The sequence below is a fragment of the Heterodontus francisci genome, chromosome 13, assembly GCF_036365525.1.
Source record: "Heterodontus francisci isolate sHetFra1 chromosome 13, sHetFra1.hap1, whole genome shotgun sequence".
Taxonomy (NCBI): domain Eukaryota; kingdom Metazoa; phylum Chordata; class Chondrichthyes; order Heterodontiformes; family Heterodontidae; genus Heterodontus; species Heterodontus francisci.
The window spans coordinates 9,135,333-9,157,535 of NC_090383.1; the positions used below are offsets into that span (position 1 = coordinate 9,135,333).

General features: G+C 42.7%; 1 protein-coding gene across 2 annotated transcripts in view; it reads right to left on the minus strand.

The window, feature by feature from the left end:
* The window catches only part of LOC137376220 (synaptosomal-associated protein 25), a 108,326-nt gene that overhangs the window by 85,192 nt on the left and 931 nt on the right, over window positions 1-22,203 (minus strand). The gene's annotated exons all lie outside the window — the stretch shown is intronic.

Sequence of the window (22,203 nt, forward strand, 5' to 3'; positions counted from 1 at the left end):
ATCAGCCATGGTCTTATCGAATGGTGAGGTAGGCTTGAGGGGCCGAATGGCCTACTCCTGCTCCTAATCATATGTTCGTATATTGTTGTTTATTCGTAATATGGTCAGGGATTCATGAATGTGAATATACGGTGCATTCCTGCAGGCTCAACAGTGTCGCTTTTGAATGTGCATTTCTGGTTTAAAGCTTAAATTTAGGCAAGCATACGGTAGATGTAATTATTTTTTAGAGCTTTGGGACTAACATGGTGCAGCTGTGCTTTTAAGAACATCAAGGTCCCAGTTATATTAAATCATAGCAAACAACATTCTGAAAGTTGACCCTTTTGCAATGGGGAAATAAAAATCTCTTTTCCAATGAAATGTTGCACAAATTAAGATTTCCAATAGATTTTGTTTAGCTTGTGACAATATCCCTGCACAATAATGCAATTTTAATTGTAGTGTTTAACTAAAAGTAATTAAAATTCACAAGCTGTAATGCCTTTGAGGATGGTGTTGTTTTACCTGCAATAGTAGACTTCTGCCAACAAATATTACTTGTAAACACATCAGTACCATCTGGTGCCAGTAATCAAATTCTACACCACAGCAATACAAAACCATTCAACATCACTGAAGTCCCCAAGAAAATGGGCCACCAGTAGGCAAGGTGAGGCTGATATTCCAGAGCTCAGGAGTATAAGAAGGAGCAGCAATTGCTTGTCAAATTTACCAGATAAGGAAATTATTAGGTTCACAGGGGTGATTACAACAACAACTAGCATTTATACGGTACCTTTAATGCAGTAAAACACCTCAAGGCACTTCACAACAGAGATTATCAGACAAAATTTGACTCCGAGCCACATAAGGTGATATTAGGACAGGTGAACAAAAAGTCAGTCAAAGATGTAGGTGTTATTGAATGTCTTAAAGGAGGAGAGATAGGTAGAGAGGTGCAAAGGTTTAGAGAGAGATTTCCAGAGCTTAGGACCCAGCAGTGAAGACATGACTGTCAATGGTGGAGCGATGGAAATCGGGGGTGTGGAAGAGGCACACCTTTCCAAACCATATGTCGAACAAATCATAGTGATGGATGTATGGGAATATTTTAATGATATCTATACGGCCTTCCTCGTAGCTCTGAGCAAAGCTCTATTTTCTGTTTCGCACAGGATTTACATATTCAATAGGTTTACTAATTAGCTTTTCTAATCCTTAGGTTTTTCGTTAATTATTGAGCTTGACAAACCTGTTACTGGCCCTATAGTCATTCTCCCTCAGACCACATTTCCAGTTGCACATTTTACTTTTATCTCTGTCCCGACAGTTGAAGAATCGACAAGTTTACACAGAGCTAGAAGGTGGGATTAAACTGGATAGCTCTTTTACAGCCAGCACAGACACAATGGGCCAAATGACCTACTTTTGTGCCGTAAATATTTGTGTGTTTCTTTCTATGTTTCTATATAGTGTTACGCAGTGTGCTTTGTTGAACGACAATTTTCTTTAATCCACTGACTGTAAATCTAAATTTCTATTTTTCCAAAAGATATGTTTTTAAAAACCAGCTGAAACCACCGAACCAGTCATCTACCTCTTCAAACTAAAAGCCTCAGGACCACTGAATTCAGCTAGACACCAGCCGAATCACCAAACCCCACAGACTGTATACCTTTTTTATGGACTTTGACTCAACCCATCTACCCTTCCCCACTCTGTAACCTATTTGTATGTATGTAAACATCCTGAGTGTGTGCGTGAGTGAAATTGGCAGGTTATTTATTATTTTTATTAGTTCGGTTTAGCTACAATAAAGTTAACCTCTTTCTTTGTAAATTCAAAAAAACCTGTCCCATTGGTTCGTGTTATCATGTTGATCATAGCAAGTAAGTAATCAAACACCTACTGAATTGGTCAATACATCCACTTTAAAAAAAGAATTAAACCTGTTGTGGTCAAACAAGGAAAGGGAAAAGAGAGAAGCCCTTCGACCCCTCCTCACTTAACTGTAACAATAGGCAACACCACCTCTCTCTTTCTCCAACTCAACTACTGCTACAGCTTTTATTTGTGAGGTGAGTGCAAATTTAACATATTATAAATAGTCACTGGGTTATTAATGCAGAATTCTGCACCAAGTGCCTTCTGCATTAATAGATGTAAACTGGGTGTCGTAAGCCACATCTGCAGGAATTAGCAGCTTTTCAATGATAATATCACACTTTCAATCCTATCTGATTTTAAAGCAGAGACACTGAATCACGAGAGCAACAGAGAAACCAACTGACGTACACTCAACTTCTCAGTCATAAAAATAAATAGAATTCATATATTCAAAAGGTTATTCTTAATATTAATCTTCATGAAATACTCTGATGGGATTAAAATAACTGCTTGAACCTCAGAAGTAACACAGACTTAATTAGTTTGAAGCAGTTTTTCAGTCACATTGGATTTTTTAAAAAGCCCAAATTTTTCTTTGATAGCACTCCTGTGAAGCAGCTTGAGAAGCTATACTATATTAAAGGTGCTATATAATTGCAAGTTGCTGTTATTGTTTATAGCCATAATTTTTAATACTACCAGTTCAGTTGTTGCAGCATTGCTCATGAATTAACTCTCTCAACATGTCTTCCACTCTTTGCCTTTTTATTACGCTTGCACTTTTTATTTATGTCTCCGTCTTTATGTCTCTCACTCAATTGCTTCTACTGCCTTCTTTGTATCTCTGGGTTTTCTTCCATTACACTTCTCACCTGGTCCACTTTATGCCTCTCTTTATGCAGAGAGGTTGTGTCCCCTGGCTGGAGAGTCTAGAACTTGGGAGCATAGTCTAAAGATAAAGGGTCAGCCATTTTGGATTGAGAAGAGGATAAAGGTCTTCACTGAATGGGTTGTGGATCTTTGGAATTCTCCACCCTAGAGGGCTGTGGATGCTCAATCATTGTGTATACGCAAGGTTGAGATCAATAGATTTTTTGACGCTGTGATTGGACAGGAAAGTGGAGTTGAGGTCGAAGGTCAGCCATGGTCTTATTGAATGGCGGAGCAGGCTCGAGGAGCCATGTGGCCTATTCCTGTTCCTATTTCTTATTTTCTTAGGCTTTTTCTTTCTGTCTGCTTACTTTTTACTTTTTCTGTATGCTTGTTAACACACTTTCTATCCATGTATGTTTCTCTCTCTCCGTTTGTCTCAATGCATCTTCCTTTCTCTCTTTCCATGCAATGGGTTGAACGTAACAGTCTGAGGAACATTCCTCAGGCACTTTATTTTTCTGGCACAGGCACAAAATCCAGCCAAAGAAAGGGAATTTGAGAATAATGAGATCTCTGTGCACGTGTGCCTCCTTGAATGTTGGTCCTCAGCTGGGCAGGCTGAACCATGAAATGTCGGGAAGCAGTATCCCCAAGGTTGGGGATATTCATGAGGCCTTTAGAGTGCATCAGACCAAGTGGGAAAAACTGGGGTATTCAGAAGATGCGATGGAAAATTAATTAGCTTTATTTAAGCCCTGCAACTACAGGCCAGTCAGTTTAACTTCGGTGGTGGGAAAACTTCTAGAAAAAATAATTTGGGACAAAATCAATAGTCACATGGACAAATGCGAGTTAATTAAGGAAAGCCAACATGGATTTTTCAAGGGAAAATCATGTTTAATGAACTTGCTGGAGTTTTTTGAGGAGGTAACAGAAAGGGTTGATGAGGGCAATGCTGTTGATGTGGTGTACATGGATTTTCAAAAGGAATTTGATACAGTGCCACAGAACAGACTTGTGAGCAAAGTTAAAGCTCATGGAATAAAAGGGACAGTAGCAACATGGATACGAAATTGGCCGAGTGACAGGAAACAGACAGTAGTGGTTAATGGATGTTTTTTGGGCTGGAGGAAGGTTTGTAGTGGATTCCTCAGGGATCTGTGTTGGGACCCTTGCTTTTCCTTATACATATTAACGACCAAGCCCTTGGTGTACAGGGCACAATTTCAAAGTTTGTAGATGATACAAAACTTGGAACAACTGTGAACTGTGAGGAGGATAGTGTAGAACTTCAAAAGGACATGGACAAGTTGTTGGAATGGGCAGGTAGGTGGCAGATGAACTTCAATGCAGAGAAATGTGAAGTGATTCATTTTGGTAGGAAGAACATGGAGAGACAATATAGAATAAAGGGTACAATTCTACAGGGGATGCAGGAGCAGAGAGACCTAGGTGTATATGTGCATAAGTCATTGAAGGTGGCAGGATAGGTTGAGAGAGCAGTTAATAAAGCATACAATATTCTGGGCTTTATTAATAGAGGCATAGAGTACAAGAGCAAGGAAGTTATGTTGAACTTGTAAAAGACACTAGTTTGGCCTCAGCTGGAGTATTGCGTTCAATTCTGGGTGTTGCACTTGAGGAAAGACATGAGGGCATTGGAGAGAGTACAGAAGAGATTCACGAGAATAGTTTCAGGGATGAGGAATTTCAGTTATGAAGATAGATTGGAGAAGTTAGGACTGTTTTCCTTGGAGAAGAGAAGGCTGAGAGGTGATTTGATAGAGGTATTCAAAATCATGAGGGGTCTGGACAGAGTAGAGAGAGAAACTGTTCCACTCATGAAAGGATAGAGAATGAGAGGGCACAGATTTAAAGTATTTGTTAAGAGAAGCAAAAGTGAGGGAAAACTTTTTCACGCAGCGAGTGGTTAAGGCCTGGAATAAGTGGTGGAGGCAGGTTCAATTGAAGCACTGAAAAGGGAATTAGATATATGAAAAGGAAAAATGTGCAGGGTTACGGGGAGAAGGCGGGGAAATGGAACGGAGGACATTTCTCGTTCAGAGAGCCAGTGCAGACATGATGGGCCGAATGGCCTCCTTCTGCGCTGTAACAATTCTGTGATTCTGTGATTTCAATTTCAATTTTTAAAAGCATTTATTATGTTACAAAGTTAATTTTAGGCATTTGTGCAAAAGGTCAGTGAAGATCTGTCACGATTACTACATTCTGGATTCTTTTTTCATAAAACAATTAAACACAATTTTTGCGGCAACCTGGCTGGGCAGAAATTTTAGTGGAATGTCACTGGGGAGAGTGGGAGGGGGCAGAATTGAAACTGGGCCAAAAGGTTTTCTGCAATATGGCTGCTTCAGAAAGTAGAATAAATCTACTTAAGGGAAAATAGACCCAAGACTTTACCATTGAGTGAAGGAAAGGAAAATTGACAGAGATGGCAATCAAGTTATAGACTGGATAATTATGGTGGATGCAAAATACTTATAAAGATCCCATTTTGAACAAAATCCGGAGATAAATGATAAGGGACGAGATCTATCGTCATCTGTGCACCAGCCTCAATATTTCCTTGAGAGTAAAATGGCTAATATTTATACTTTTCCTTTTTTACTCACCAATTTTTCCTTTTTTTAATTTCCTTTTCCCTTTTTCTATTTCCTCAAAGCCTTTGACTCTAGGCTGGGGTACAGTTTCATGGCTGGGCATTGGGTATCATCTAGAAACTCATTTAAGTTACGACTATTCATATGTGTGCCAAGACAATGAAAGCTGATGGGCCATTTTACTGCAGGAGCAGCACATCCAAGCTCAATCCTGTCCTCAATCAATGCGCAACAACCTCAATTCACCAGATCTACTTGCTGAGCTGCCATCACATACTTAAAAATAAATGCCTAAAATGTCTGTGGTGCGTCTCTGGCAGGAGATAGGCGGAACCCCCAAAAGGAACGGCGTGAACAGCTAAGCACTGACGTTTACATCATTTCTGAAGGGTTTCTGCTGATCGCTCACTGAAGTTATGGCGGGTATTTGGGAGAACACGACGGAAGTGAATCCCCAATGCATTTCGCTTTCTGCCAAACTGTTACAGAAAATGCAACTCCCTGCAAAGAAAATGTTTTGCGCTACAGTTATAGACAAAATGGATAAATCAATGCATTATATCTGACAAGCCTTCGGGAGCTGAAAGCAAGTATACAAATAGCATCTTTATCAGACAAACTTTATCAGATACGGGTAACAAGTCAGAATTCATATCCTTACACATCTGATACCCAAGGGTTGGCCAACAGTGAATGCCAATCATCACAGCACAAAACGTTAGTAGCTGAGGTGCAGGGATTTGTCCCAACTGTAAAATAACAAAGGATAAAGATGACTATGTACAACGCTTTTTCCTCGAGACAAAAATTTGAAGATCAAATATATTAAGGCACTTTTGCACTAAAATGAACTTGCGCATTATTATGCTACGAAGGATGTGACTGACATGAAAGAAATGTGCCAAGATGTTAATCAGGATCAAAAATAATAGCTTGAATCATAAATAAATCAGTATTCCTGATTTGTATCCATTGAGCCTGAGAATCCCCAACCTATGCAGGGTAAAATCAGTCGTATAATTTCTTCCATCACAAAACAACTGGGGAACAATAAAACAAATGGGCAGCCTTTAACTTTCTACCTCTCCATTATTTTCCAATCAAGGAATTTCCGCAATTGGAATACAGTATGTGCGAGCACAAGGTATAGAATGTATCAGCCCTGCAATGAAACTTGCTGAACTTACTCAACTTCAAGACATGCAAAACTACAAGACACAAAGTACACATATCATACACAGATAAGGGCTGTTTCAGCCATCCCACCTGGCTAAAACTCCACTGAATCTGTTGTGAGGTCCAAGGTGTGCACCAATATATAGCGATGAGTATATGATTTAAATATGCTACCTGCGCAATTTAGACCTGTGTAGGGAATGAGATGAAGATTGCAAAATACAGATACAAACATACAAATTGGCAGCAGGAGTAGGCCACTCGGCCCATCGAGCCTGCTCCGCCATTCAATAAGTTCATAGCTGAACTGATTCCTCCACATTTCCACCTATCTCCGATAACCTTCCACCCCCTTGCTCATCAAGAATCTATCAATCTCTGCCTTAAAAATATTTAAATATTCTGCTTCCACCACCTTTTGAGGAAGAGAATTCCAAAGACTCATGACCCTCTGAGAGAAAAAATTTCTCCTCAACTCTGTCTTAAATGGGAGATCCCTTATTTTTAAACAGTGACCCCTAGTTCGAGATTCTCCCACAAGGGGAAACAGCCTTTCCACATCCAACCTCTCAAGACCCCTCAGGATCTTATCTGTTTCAATCAAGTTGCCTCTTACTCTTCTAAATTCCAGCCGATACAAGCCTCGCCTGTCCAATCTTCCCTCATTAGACAGCCCACCCATTCCAGATATTAGTCGAGTAAACTTTCTTTGCACTGCCTCCAATGCATTTACATCCTTCCTTAAATAAGGAGACAGTACTCCAGATGTGGTCTCACCAATGTCCTATATAGCTGAAGCATAACCTCCCTACTTTTGTATTCAATTCCCCTTGCGATAAACAATAACATTCTATTAGCTTTCCTAATTATGTGCTGTACCTGCATACTAACCTTTTGTGATTCATGCACTAGGACACCCAGATCTCTCTGCATCTCAGACCTCTGCAATCTCTCACCATTTAGATAACATGCTTCTTTTTTATTCTTCCCGCCAAAGTGGACAATTTCACACTTTCCAACATTATATTCCATTTTCCAGGTCTTTGCCCACTCACTTAACCCATCTATATCCCTTTGTAGCCCCCTTATGTCCTCTTCACAAGTTACTTTCCTACCTATCTTTGTATCATCAGCAAATTCAGCAACCGTACCTTCGGTCCCTTCATCTAAGTCATTTATATAAATTGTAAAAAGTTGAGGCCCCAGCACAGATCCCTGTGGCACATCACTCGCTACATCTTGCCAACCAGAAAATGACCCATTTATGCCTACTCTGTTTCCTGTTAACTAGCCAATCTTCTATCCATGCCAATATGTTACCCCCTACACCATGAGCTTTTATTTTCTGCAATAATCTTTGATGTGGCACCTTAGCAACTGCCTTTTGGAAATCTAAGTACAGTACATCCACCAGTTCCCTTTATCCACAGCACATGTAACTCCCTCAAAGAACTCCAATAAATAGGTTAAACATGATTTCCCTTTCACAAAAACCTGTTGACTCTGCCTGATTATCTTGAATTTTTCTAAATGCCCTGCTATAACATCTTCAATAATAGATTCTAACATTTTCCCTACGACAGATGTTAAGCTAACTGGCCTGTCATTTCCTGCTTTCTGTCTCCCTCCCTTTTTGAATGAAGGAGTTACATTTGCTATTTTCCGATCTAATGGAACCTTCCCTCAATCTACGGAATTTTGGAAAATTAAAACTATCGCATCAACTATCTCACTAACCACGTCTTTTAACACCCTAGGATGAAGTCCATCAGTAACATTCGCGCCACACAAGTTCCAGGCAATGACCATCTCCAACAAGACAGAATCTAACCATCTCCCCTTGACATTCAACGGCATTACCATCACTGAATCCCCCACTAGCAACATCCTCGGGGTTACTATTGACTAGAAACTGAACAGGAGTAGCCATATAAATATCATGGCTATAGCAGGTCAGAGGCTAGGAATCCTGAGGCGAGTAACTCACCTCCTGACTCCCCAATGCCTGTCCAGCATCTACAAGGCACAAGTCAGGAGTGTGATGGAATACTCTCCACTTGACTGGATGGGTGCAGCTCCAACAACACTCAAGAAGCTCAACACCATCCAGGACAAAGCAGCCCGCTTGATTGGCACACCATCTACAAACATTCACTCCCTCCACCACTGACGCACAGTGGCAGCAGTGTGTACCATCTACAAGATGCACTGCAGCAATGCACCAAGGCTCCTTAGACAGCACCTTACAAACCGGCGACCTCTACCAACTAGAAGGACAAGGGCAGCAAATACATGGGAACACCACCACCTGCAAGTTCACCTCCAAGTCGCACATCATCCTGACTTGGAACTATATCGCCGTTCCTTTACTGTCGCTGGGTCAAAATCCTGGAACTCCCTTCCTAACAGCACTGTGGGTGTACCTACCCCACATGGTCTGCAGCGGTTCAAGAAGGCAGCTCACCACCACCTTCTCAAGGGCAATTAGGGATGGGCAATAAATGCTGGCCTGGCCAGCGACGCCCACATTCCATGAATGAATAAAAAAAAAACCCGGGGACTTGCCAGTACCACTTCCCTGGTGATTGTAATTTTCTTGAGTTCCTCCCTCCCTTCCATTTCCTGACTTACAGCTAATACTGAGATGTTACTTGTATCCTCAATAGTGAAGACCGATGCAAAATATCTGTTCAATTCATCTGCCATCTCCTTATTATCCATTATTAATTCCTCAGACTCACTTTCTATAGGACCAATGCTCACTTTGTTAACTTTTCTTTTTTAAATTTCTATAGAAACTCTTACTATCTGTCTTTATATTTCTAGCTAGCTATCTCTCGTACTCTAATTTTACCTTCCTTATCAATCTCTTAGTCATTCTTTGCTGTTTTCTATATTCTGTCCAAGCTGATCCCCCTCTAAAGAATTATAAAATGTGGCCACTTAAAGCCTGGCTGTGGTCATATAATATGTTGGAACATTTTTATAGGCTGAAAAATGATTCAGACAAGTTTTCAGCAGTTGTATGAGGAGCAGAAATAGCGATTGAGAGTGAATGCACGGAAAACCCAATGTGGAAACGAACTGGAGCCTGTGGGCGAATGGAAGTCTTGGACTGCTCTCAATCCCTGTTTGATGGCTGGTGAAGTGGGTGTGCTCCTGGATGGAGAGAGTTGCTCTGTTGTAAGTAGTTTCCCTAATGGATGCCAGTGCACCATCTTTGGCAGAAAAGGCAGCCAGGCTCAAAGATACCTGCGAGACATGAGTACAGGTGTGGGAAAGGATAGTGCACTTAAAGGAATCTGGTAAGATAACTCACCAACAGTACCATATACCAGGTAGACAACCCAAGAGTCAATGCCACAAGTTTACTCCCCACTTCCCAAAACCCCCCTCCCCCAACCCATGCTAGGACCCTAAATAATCTTACAGTTCTAGCATTGTATTGCATACATTTTCAGACTTCAGTAAAACGCACAATCAAGAGGCAATGTGCAAGAGAAAGCTTTATCACATTCACATCTCTCAGTATTATTTCTGTTTTGCTTGTTGGCTGCAACTCTCCTTGCTGCACATAACAAAACACCACCCTGCTAATCCACAGTAAGTTGAGACAGTTGTTCTTGGTTATTAGCGGGCAAATACACTACGTTTCTGCAGATATATTCTCCAGCTTGCAGATCTCCTTGGCATGTCTTCATAAATTTTAGCAAGTTGGGGTTCTACTAATGTCAATGGGTCCGTGATGCAGTTTTAAACAGGATCTGAGAGGGGAAGCTGCAGCTTACTTCCCACTGGACAGAAGTGGGTCTGGCAACAGGTCGGTTAAGTCTGAAACGTTTCTTTTTGGGTCAAGGAGAGGCAGGAATACTCCGTGGACCACACAAGGCAAGTCATGGCCCCCTCTGACTTGCACTACACTCCCCACGCTTCACTCCCACAAGATCTTCCTCAAATCTCTTCATCGCCACTTATCCGAAAACCAAGGGCTACCCAATCCCCTCCTGCTGACAGCCACTCTGAACCTTCTGCATCCCTGTTCCAGGTGGGAAGTGGACTAGTGGCATTTAAATGAGGCCTGGGAGTTAAAATATCCTGGCCCTGAAATTTAGGGCAACATTTCACACTCATCTCATCCCTTCCCCCCAGTTAAAATTGACCCCATTATTTTTTTTTCCTGCAAACCAGTGAAATTCAGAATCTATGACTAACTTACAAATAGACATCTCAATTGCAATAATGTAAACATATCATGTGGCTTCACCTCAACGTTTCTGAAACCAGTCAAAAAGGCACAGCCTTTATAAATTAAAATAAACTTTAACAACTCAATCAAATTACTTTCTGTTTATTTAATTGCTTGCAGAATCAATCAATTTTATTTACTGTTGAGTTGTTTACACTCTTGTTTGCACATAAAAGACGTTATATAATTTTGCATGAGCAGAAGCATGCCACTGAAGGCTGCTTCATCAAAGCTTGAGGGAAGCTCTCATGCAGACTCCCCCCTCCCCGCCTGCCAAGATGGAGGCACATTAATTTTGTCATATGAACATTGATTTGAAAACTGTTGCTGAAGTGAAGAAAGGACTTGTTTAAAAAGAAAATCACCAGGCCCTAGGCTGGAAAGACATTTGCATATTAACAGACAGCGCTTGTGGACACAAAGGGGTTACTTTCCTCATCCAATTTAACCCACAATGGACTTTGAGCACCAGACATTGAAGGTGAGGGAGCTCAAATTTCAGGACGACTGCTGGGATGGCCGAATCCACAAACAGACGTGGTCAGACCAGCTGGTCATGTGACTAGCCTGCTTGGCAACCTGTTTTTCTGAATTGTACGAACAGTTTTGAACAGAGAGACTGCAGTATGTTCCTGGACTGAAGAAGACCTCTCCTGTCTGGCTCTCCCTCTCTTTCTCATGGAACTCCAAATCCACTGAAGACACATGAACCCCAAGAGAGAAAGGTCTCCTACAGCGAACAAGTTTTAAGAAGAATACGGGGCCCCAACGAAGAGCAAGATCTACCTACAATCAAGGACTCGACAGTGAGCTCGAAGAATCGTAACAAAAACCCTGTTCAGAGATTGCCTCAAACTTTTCGACTTCATTTTACTTCTGCTCTTTTCTGTCTCTATCTGCATGTGTGTCTCGCATATGCATGCTAGCATGGGCTCATTGCATATCCGTAGGCAGTAACCAAATTAGAGTTTAAGTTTAATAAAGTTCAACCTTTTTTATTTAAACCTAAGAAAACCTGTTTGGCTTGTTTCTTTGCCTTATACTTGGAAGTTAGTGAACAAGGATTCACAAAGGGGAAGCTAAAAAAAGGGTGTGTTTAAAATTAAACCCTCTTACGGTAAGACCAAGTGAAGGCTGAGAGGGAACCCTAGACCCCTTTCTCACCTGGTCACAACAGAAGCTAATACACTTAACCCATCATGTTGGACAAACTGTACCACATAATGATTTCCCTAGTCTTATCCATAAGAAACACATGATATAAGTCTTTGTTTGATGGCAAAGTCCCTCACCCAACATCAATTCACTGCTATGTTTATAAAGAGAACAGTGGTGATGGGTCTACTATCTCTTTAGCATCAGGCTCATTTTTAGTATGTACAGCCATATCAAGTGCCAGCATGGCAAGCCAGTAACATCAAAAAAGTGAGAACACAGAGTCAGACTACTTCAAATTGTAAAATTTCTGAATCGAAAAACTTGACTGGGTGAAATGAGTATTTTCAATATATATGTAAGACTGTTCCAAAAATCATGTGGATACTGGGGCATGTAATCATCAACCAGGCAGACAACTGAACAAGCAGCAGAATGCACCTCAGCTTAAAGAAACATTTTTTTTTTGTACACTGCCTATGCATAGCTGAGCAGAGGTGGAAGAAACTCCATCAACTTCTGTTATGAATCCTGACAAAGCACAGCTTACTACAGGAAATAGCAGCAGGAGTAGACCATTCGGCCCCTCGAGCCTGCTTCGCCATTCAACTAGATCATGGCTGATCTTCTACCTCAAAGCCATTTTCCCGCACTATCCCCATATCCCTTGATATCTTTAATATCTAAAAATCTATTGATCTCTGTCTTGAATATACTCAATGACCGAACCTCCACAGCCCTCTGGGGTAGAGAATTCCACAGATTCATCACACTCTGAGTAAAGAAATTCCTCCTCATCTCAGTCCTGAATGGCCAACCTCTTATTTTGAGATTGTGTCCCCTGGTTCTAGACCTCCCAGCCAGAGGAAACATCCTTCTTGTATCCACTCTGGTGAGCCCGGTGAGAATTTTGTATGCTCCAATAAGATCACCTCTTATTCATCTAAACTCTGGAAAATATAGGCACACTCTCCTCAATCTCTCCTCATAGGATAATCCCATCATCGCAGGGATCAGTCTGGTGAACCTTTGTTGCACTCCCTCTATGGCAAGTATCTCCTTCCTTAAGTAAGGAGACCAAAACTGTACACAATATTCCAGGTGCAATCTCACCAAGGCTCTATACAATTTATTCTTGTACTCGAATCCTCTTGCAATAAATACCAACATACCATTTGACTTCCTAATTGCTTGCTGCACCTGCATATTAGCTTTCTGTGACTTATGTACAAGGACACACAAGTCCCTTTGGACATCAACACTTCCCAATCTCTCACCATTTAAGAAATACTCTACATTTCTGTTTTTCCTACCAAAGTGGATAACTTCACATTTTTCCACATTATATTCCATCTGCCATGTTCTTGCCCACTCACTTACCCTGTCTAAATCCCCTTGAAGCTTCTTTGCCTCATCCTCACAACTCACCTAGTTTTGTGTCATCAGCAAACTTGGAAATATTACATTTGGTCCCCACATCCAAATCATTGATATAGATTGTGAATAGCTGGGGCCCAAGCACTGATCCTTGCAGCACCCTATTCGTCACAGCCTGCTAATCTGTACATTTATCCTACTCTCTGTTTTGTCTGTTAACCAATTCTCAATCCATGCCAGTATATTACCCCCAATCCCATGTGCTCTAATTTTGCTTACTAACCTCCTGTGTGGGACCTTATCGAAAGCCTTCTGAAAACCCAAACCCACTGGTTCTCCCTAATCTATTCTGCTAGTAACATCCTCAAAAAACTACAACAGGTTTGTCAAACATGATTTCCCTTTCAATAATCCATGTTGACTCTGCCCAATCCTACCATTATTTTCTAAGTGTCAGTTATCACATCCTTTATAATAGATTTTAGCATTTCCCCTGCTACGAATATCAGGCTAACAGGTCTGTAGTTCCATGTTTTCTCTCTCCCTTCTTTCTTAAATAGTGGGGTTACATTTGCTACCTTCCCATCTGCAGGTATCATTCCAGAATCTATAGAATTTTGGAAGATGACCACCAATGCATCTACAATCTCTACGGCCACCTCTTGCAACACTCTGGGATGTAGATTATCAAGTCCAGGGCATTTATCAACTTTCAGTTCCATTAATTTCTCTACTACTACTTTTTTATTAATACTATTGTATTGCGGCACAGTGACGCAGTGGTTAGCACCGCAGCCTCACAGCTCCAGTGATCCGGGTTCAATTCTGGGTACTGCCTGTGTGGAGTTTTCAAGTTCTCCCTGTGTCTGCGTGGGTTTCCTCCGGGCGCTCCGGTTTCCTCCCACATGCCAAAGACTTGCTGGTTGATAGGTAAATCGGTCATTATAAATTTTCCTAGTATAGGTAGGTGGTAGGGGAATATAGGGACAGGTGGGGATGTGGTAGGAATATGGAATTAGTGTAGGATTAGTATAAATGGGTGGTTGATGGTTGGCACAGACTCGGTGGGCCGAAGGGCCTGTTTCAGTGCTGTATCTCTAAAACTAAAACTAAAACTAATTTCTTTCAGTTCCTCATTCTCGCTCATCCCTTGGTTCTCTAGTATTCCTAGGAGATTTTTTGTATCTTTCTCTATGAAGACAGACACAAAATATTTGTTTAGTTTCTCTGACCTTTCCTTATTCCCCATTATAAATTCTCCTGTCTCTGCTTGTAGTGGTCCCACATTTGTCTTTGCTAATCCTTTCCTTTTTACATACCTATAGAAGCTTTTACTGTATGATTTTATGTTTCACGCTAGTTTACTTTCATATTTTCTCTTTCTTTATCAGTTTCTTGGTCCTTCTCTGCTGAATTCTAAAATGCTCCCAATCCTCAGGCTTATTATTTTTTAATTGGCAACTTTATAAGCCTCTTCCTTTGACCTCATACAATCTTTAACTTTTCTTGTTAGCCATGGTTGGATCGCCTTTCCTGCTGGGTTTTAGTGCCTCAAAGGAATGTAAATTTGTTGCAAACCACGTATTAATTCTTTAAATGCTAGCCGTTGCCTGTCTACTGTCAGACCTTTTAATGTAGTTTCCCAATCTACCACAGCCAATTTGCCCCTCATACCTTCATAGTTTTCTTTGCTCCGAAGGGAACTAAGACAAACCATGTTTACAAATTAGGGTTTAGACTCACAAAAGATTCTCAGATAGAATTCCAGCCGAGACCCAGCACTGTCCCTAAGATAGCACACTTCCAACCTTTCTCCAATTTGTGCAACCCCCATTTACCCTAATCCTTTGTTTTCCCACCTTGAATGCAGTTGAAACTAATTCTGTCTGCTGGCTGTAAAAAATCCTAACTAAAATGTATTTGGGAACTTTCAGCTCCATTCTGAGTGCATGTGGGTCCATTTTCAAAAACTGGCCATGATTTGGGACAAAATGCATGAAACTTGGTAATTTTACTTTGAGTAACCTCAAGGATCTCTGTCATGAAAAGTGAAAACATTCGTACTAATACACGTGTCCCTTTCCTAAGTTGAGGTTGATTTATTGGGTAGAATAGACAAGGGTTTACTCTGCACCAATCTGTGCTGTACCTGACCCGAAAACATTTGCTGTCGACGCTGGGCACTCAAAGTAGAAAATTGTTCACATCCTCATCACTAAGATTTATGTTGAGAAAAAAAATGTATTGTATAATCTACTACTTACCCAGGGGTGAACTAGTCCATCACCAAAGCACATCCCTCCAGAAAGGATATGCCAAGACATGTCAAACTGTGCTCTGAGGCTCATAAGGCAAATAAGATTTCTCCTGTCAGGTTGACAAAAATAATTGAATATGTAGCAATTATACACTGAGACAAGCATTTGCTTCAGCACCTTCTAAAGAGCATGTTTCTCAATAGCAGAGTTAATTTCTGTTATGTGAATGTCGGAAATGTAATTAGTGTGAAATTGGCAACTGCATTCAGACAAACCATAAGGATAACTGGTGTGAAATGGAAAGTTCACAATGTTGCAATTGAGATTGTCTGGAGGTTGAGCTACAAACACTTAGGAGAGTATATTCTGCTTTATTCTGCAGCTTACTGTGCTTGATACATTTTTTTGAATTCTTTCATGGGATTTGGGCATCACTGGCAAAGCCAGCATTTATCCCCAACCCTAATTACCCTTGACAACTAAGTGGCCCGCTCAGCCATTTCCGAGGGCAGTTAAGAGAAAACCACATTTAGGCTAGACCAGGTAAGGACAGCAGATTTCCTTCCCTAAACAGCATTAGTGAACTACATACGTTTTTACGACAATCAATGATAGTTTCATTACTGAGACTAGATTTCAATTCCAGATTCTTATTAATTAATTGAATTTAAATTCCACCAACTGCTGTGGTGGGAATTGTAACCGTGTCCCCGGGCATTAGTTCAGTGACATTACCATCTCCCTAACTAACAAAGTGCACAAAAAAGAAAATTGTTCTCTTTCCCAACACTAACACCATGGATAAGCATAAAAAAGTGGCGGGGACCCAGAGTTGGCAACTCCCTCAGGAGAGGCGGGCTGTCAATTTCAATATGTCAGTCGTGCAATTACAGCAATATTAACATGGTTTTGGCTATTTAACTGTGGATTCATGAGTTTCCCAGGCTTCCTGGAACTCGCCAGTGAACGCAAGGCCACAAGAACACAGTAACAACTGAGGGCACTGAAGACATAACTTGGAAATATACCAATAAGTACTGAGACCTGAGAGCTGCTTTCTTGCCTGATTGTGTGAAAAGATTTGTTCACAGTACTTGTGCTGAGAGGTTACTTTTACAACTTTGGAGGTGTCTTCTACACTTTGGAAGTCTTTGCATCTGATCTGCACTTTGGAGCTTTGATCTATCAGATTAGCATGGGTGCTGCTTATGTCATTTTTCTTTCGATCTCAGGTGGAGACCAAGATGATCAGCAGTAGTACCAGGAACACCAGCAACAGCAGAACAAGAATAGCAGGAGCAGCAACAGCCAGCTGCTCACATACCTGCAGCTCCACAGGAGAGAGGGGATCAGCAGAGAGGTGCAGCTTGCAAGAGGGCACACCTGCCACACAGAGTCTACAGGCAGAGGATAAGCTTCCTTGACATGTCAGAACACTAGTGTCACAGGAAGCTCAGGGTATCCCATCACATTTGCAGTCTGCTGGCAACACCTGTGAACCTGATGGCCACATTTGACCAGTGTCAAAGTGACCAGTGTCCTCAACTTTTTTGTCTCTGGATCCTTTGCGGGCTGTTCAGAGACATTTGCAGGATCTCAAAGTCTGCGATGCACAAATGTGTAACATAGGTAACTGACAGCTTGTTGCCAAGGGCCAGAAATTATGTACACTTTTCCTATGATGATGCCAGTCAGAATGAATGGGCGCTCAGGTCTATGGCTGTGGCTGGCTTCCTACAAGAACAGGGCATCATTGACTGCACTTGTGCGGCAATCCGCACACCCCCAGATCATCCAAGAGTGTTCATCAACCGTAAGGGCTTCCACTCCATTAATGGCGTGGCACCACAAAAAGATGTTTATGCAGGCGTGCAAGATTCCCAGGCAGCTGCCTTGATGCTTTTGACCTGCAACAGTCCACCCTTTCTGATCTTTGAGTTGAGTCCCCACTTCCATGGCCCCTTTCTCCATCTTCACTCTCATGACCCACCTGCTCTTCCCTGCTAGCAATGAGCTGGAAAACACTTTGCTGCAGATCAGTCAGGCAATGAATGGCCAAGCCTAGGCTATCAGTCATCCTATTTAAGGTTGTATTCATAGAACGCAAGCCATTGGTGAGGGGCTGCATGAATTTGTTTGATTGCCATGTTCATGCACATTCAGGTGACCATGCTTTCCATGGATGAAGACGTCATTGCAAAGGCCTGTGATATCATACCACTCATGCTTGAGACAAATTCCTCCAATGTCTCTGCACAGTGTGGCTGAAATGCCTGTCAGTCCATCACACATTCTTTGCTGCTGCTCTAAAAGTATCCTGTTCATCAAGCTGAGCAGAGTTTGAAGCATCCTGCACCTTCTGACCCAGACTTTTCCCTGCTGTCCCTATCTCCACCCTCTGCTCTAGCTCACTCGTGATGTGTGAGTAGCCAGGTGAAAACCCAACTATCTGCCTTACTGATTCCACAGAAATGTGAGTATCTGAACTGGTGCATGGTCTGCATGAGTCCTGTGGCATTGCACCCTCAGAGAGAGCGATTTCATCTGAGGAGTTGTCATCATCTTCCAGCACCACCTCCTGGGAATTCTTAAAGGCCCTGTGGGAGATTAAAGACATGAATTTGAATGGTAAAGGTAACAATGTTTTTAGCGATCATTATGCACATGGTCATATTTCACTCACTGCTGACATCAAGTCAATATGCCATGTGGCTGTCTGATTTCTAATTCTATCACCAGGTAGTTGAGGGCCCCATCTCAGCACCTCCAATGGCCAAGCACACTGAGACTCCACTGATGTCCAGCACTTCCTCCTCTACAGCTGCCAGTTGCGAGACGGTTGGAGAGCCATCTCCAGTTCTCTGCCTCTCCCTCGAGTTCTGTGCTCTCTTCTCCTGCAAGGAGGGAAAGGAGAGACCAATGAGTAAGAGTAATGGAATGTGTTGAATGAATGAATGGAGAGCATTTGTTGAAGGTGACTATGTAGGAGAGGCATGCAAGGATGAAGGTGTCATTGGTGGATGGACAGATGGGGTTGTGAGGAAGTGCATAGACAGAGAGGGATGGGCACACCTGCAAGGCAAGTGGGTGTGAGGAGTGATGTGCTGGATTAGGCTTGCAAAGGTAGACTGAGGCTGTTGGGGTGATACACACATCAGTTGAAGGTGCCACTGTACTCACCTTCCCTCCCCTGCTTGGATCATTAAACCGTTTTCAGTATTGAATTCATGAGCGTGGCACCACACTTCCCCTGATGACCAAATGGGCAACCATCGGCCCGCTTTCTTGGTTTCACCTGCAGCCTTCTTCCTCCTATCAGTAGGGAAGAATATTTCCCTGTGGGCCCTTACAAACCCCAGCAGCACATTTAGAGAAGTGTTGCTAAAACCAGGTGTAGCCTTTGAATGTCTGCTCTCCATTCTGTTGTGTGCCCAAACACAAAACTCAATCAAATTGCATGATTGGAGTCTCCCTTCAAATACTCGAGTTGAAATTCCCTCTTGTGGGTTGTCATCACGCCCAAATTCACTAATTGGTCAGGAAACCTGGAAAAAATATGGTAATGCACTGTCTGGATTAAAAAGCCTCTGACAGATGGTACATTTACTCCTGGGTTTCCCACAGTTACTGGACACCCCCCCCGCCCCCCCCACCCGCAGGATCCCACCACTCTCAGTGTTTTGTAAAGTTAATATCCAGTCTATTGGTGAATCACAACTTTGTTCCCATGTCCTAAAATCATTTATCAGAAAAACTAGAAAATGTCTCAATCGTATCATAAAGCTGCATTTTCCAATTTACTTTGCTGGTAATTTCCCACCAAGAAGTGCTGAAACAAAACTTTTCCATATCTTAAATTTCACAGATGTAATTTAACCTGCTAAAATTCCTAAACTATATTAAGAAAGAAGAGTTACAGTAACCTTTAAACAGTGTATTTAAAAATATTCAGAACAGATATTTTGTCTCTCAACATTATACTTTTCGTCAGAAGTTCTGCCCCTATTTTCTCCATCCCCATTCTCGTTTTAGGAGGGCAAGATGGTCTAGTCGCTGGACATCACTACTGATGCTATCAATATCATTTCATTTCACAATTGACCTTTCAAGAGGCGTATTCACTCAGGTACATCAGCTCCATCAAGCTCAGCTGCAATAGGAAACTTGAGTGTGAAAGTCACTTAAAACCAACTCAGGTTGCAGAATTCAAAATTGTAATCACAACAGGGTCTCCTTATAGTCATCCCACTAACATCAAGCAGTCAATCTAGATTATGGGCAGAATTTTATGCCGCCCCCACACCCACCCAACCATTCCCCCCCCCCCACCCCCCCCAACACTCCAGCCACAGGAGTGGGCTGGAGGCGGCGGGGGTCATAAAATTGAGTGGGAGGCTGGGGTGCTGTTCCCGTCGCCTTCCTGCCCCTGCTGCAATTTTACATGGGCAGTGGCGGCCAGAAACAGCATGCTCACCCCAGGCCAATTAAGGCCCTTAAGTAGCCAATTAATTGCCGCTTATGGGCCTCTTCCCACCACCACTGGTATTTTACCAGAGGCGGGCAGGTGGTTCACACCCCCCAGGAGGCCGGCCAATAAAACATGGCAGTCTCCTTGCGGGCTGGGGGTGGGGCCTCCTGAACAGGCATTCAGTGCCCCACAGAGGGCTCCCCCCATGGCCCAACTGCCCTCACTGAAATACATTCCTCCCTCCCCAATCAACCCCCCTTCCTCTCTGGGGCCCGGCTGATGGTCCCCAGCAAGGCCCCACAAACGTACCTTTTTTCTGGGGCGGGATTCCCTCTTACTCCACACCCTAGCTACAGTCCCAACAGTGACCACTGCTCCCTTGGCACTGAGAGCTGCCGGCCTGCCGATTGGCTGGCAGTTCTTAAGAGGTGGGCCTTACTGCCTCAGAGGGGCAGATGTCTTGCCCGAGGGCAATTAAGGGCCTGGGCCACGTAAAATCTTAGCGTGGATTCCAGGCCCAGCGGAGGAGGACTCGCCCATGACATTTTAGCTGGTGCCCCCCATAAAATTCCAGCCTATGAAATGCTACATATAAAGGAGAATTTTAACCCCCCCCCCCCCCCCCCCCCCACACACACACACAAAAATAGGCAGGTTTGTGTTGGATGGAATGTTAAAATGCTAAATATCTGAATTCCAACCCTAAAACCCACTTCCAGTTTTAATGGAGGTATGATGGCAGGGCCAGGAAACCAACCCACACATAGGAGACGGGCTGGCAATTTAAATATTATAGGGCTGCATGCCTTGCATTTAAGCACAATTTTAAATTCAACCCTGGCTTGCCAAGTTTTCTGGACTTCAGAAAACCCAGAAGCTAAAGGAAGGCGAAACCCACTGGATCCATTGTACCTGCTTCACCCACCCCTACAATTGGACACTACCACCACTTCTCAAGCCTTGCAATCTCCGCCACAATGCCGCCAATCTCATTCCTTCTCCAGCTTCCAAACTTCCCTCTAACCTCCAATCTACCCCCTGTCCTGGACTCTCATCCTGCTTCTGGCTGCCGATCTCCCCGCTGCTCCAGACCCCAATCTACCCTCTGGTCTCCGACCAACCCCATCTCCTGGTCTTTCCAATCCCTCTCTCCCTCCTCTCCACTCCCCATCTGTGGCCTGGTGCTGGAGGCCTACCTTCCTGCCAGCCTTTCAATCTGGCTGGCTGTGGCCCGGAAATGGAAACAGTAATCAGTGGAAAGACCTGCATGGAAACCTGTACGTCTGGGTTTCCCAGGGTTACAAAGCAGATGACCCTACCACCCCTCCACCCACCTGCTCCCCCTCTACCTCCATGTTCATATCCAGTCCATAGACTTCAAAACTCACTTCACAGAGCCACCTAGTGGTAAGAGTATGCAGCTACACTGTGACAGTTGAGGTAATAAAATTAATTGGAAAATGTTGACACAACCATTTAGAATTGAAAATGCTGTCGCCAAGAGTGACCAACCATTGTGACAACAGGCAGTATGATTTCTGGACTGGAAATTTGTGCGCCAGGCAACATTTTTAACATACAGACATTCTTGGTTCTGTAAATTAAATTGAGATTCTGGAATCCATCAAATCCATTACTTGTTTAATTTCATGCTATCTTTCATTAATGCTCGTCTCTGGGATCTTTAAAATCGTCTTCAGTCCTGTAAAAAGTGAAACCCGTTGCTTTCCCCAAGCAGCTTTCCTTCTTAAAAGCCAACCTTTGACCATTGCTCTCCTGCATTTCACAGGTTAACTGCATCTTCCTGGTTGGCCATTGCTTCGCTGCTCTGCACGCTTGAGTGCCTCCACAAACTTTTATTCCTAAATGAGGCTTCCAGCTCTAACTTCCTGAATCTAGAATGTTTATTTGCAATCGAATCTACCCCAGACATTTCTGGAAGATAACAACCCTAGATGACGCTGGAGACAGCGCTCCTTAATAAAAAAAACTTGCATATCGCACTAATATAGAAAACACGATGAAAACAAAAACATAGGAAAACACCTAAGCCAGTAACTCCTCCCTTCCACTTATACCCAGCCACGTAGATTTTTCCCCTCCGAGCCACGTGGAAGGATTTCATTTGACGCAATCACGTAAAGATCGGTACGTGGATCA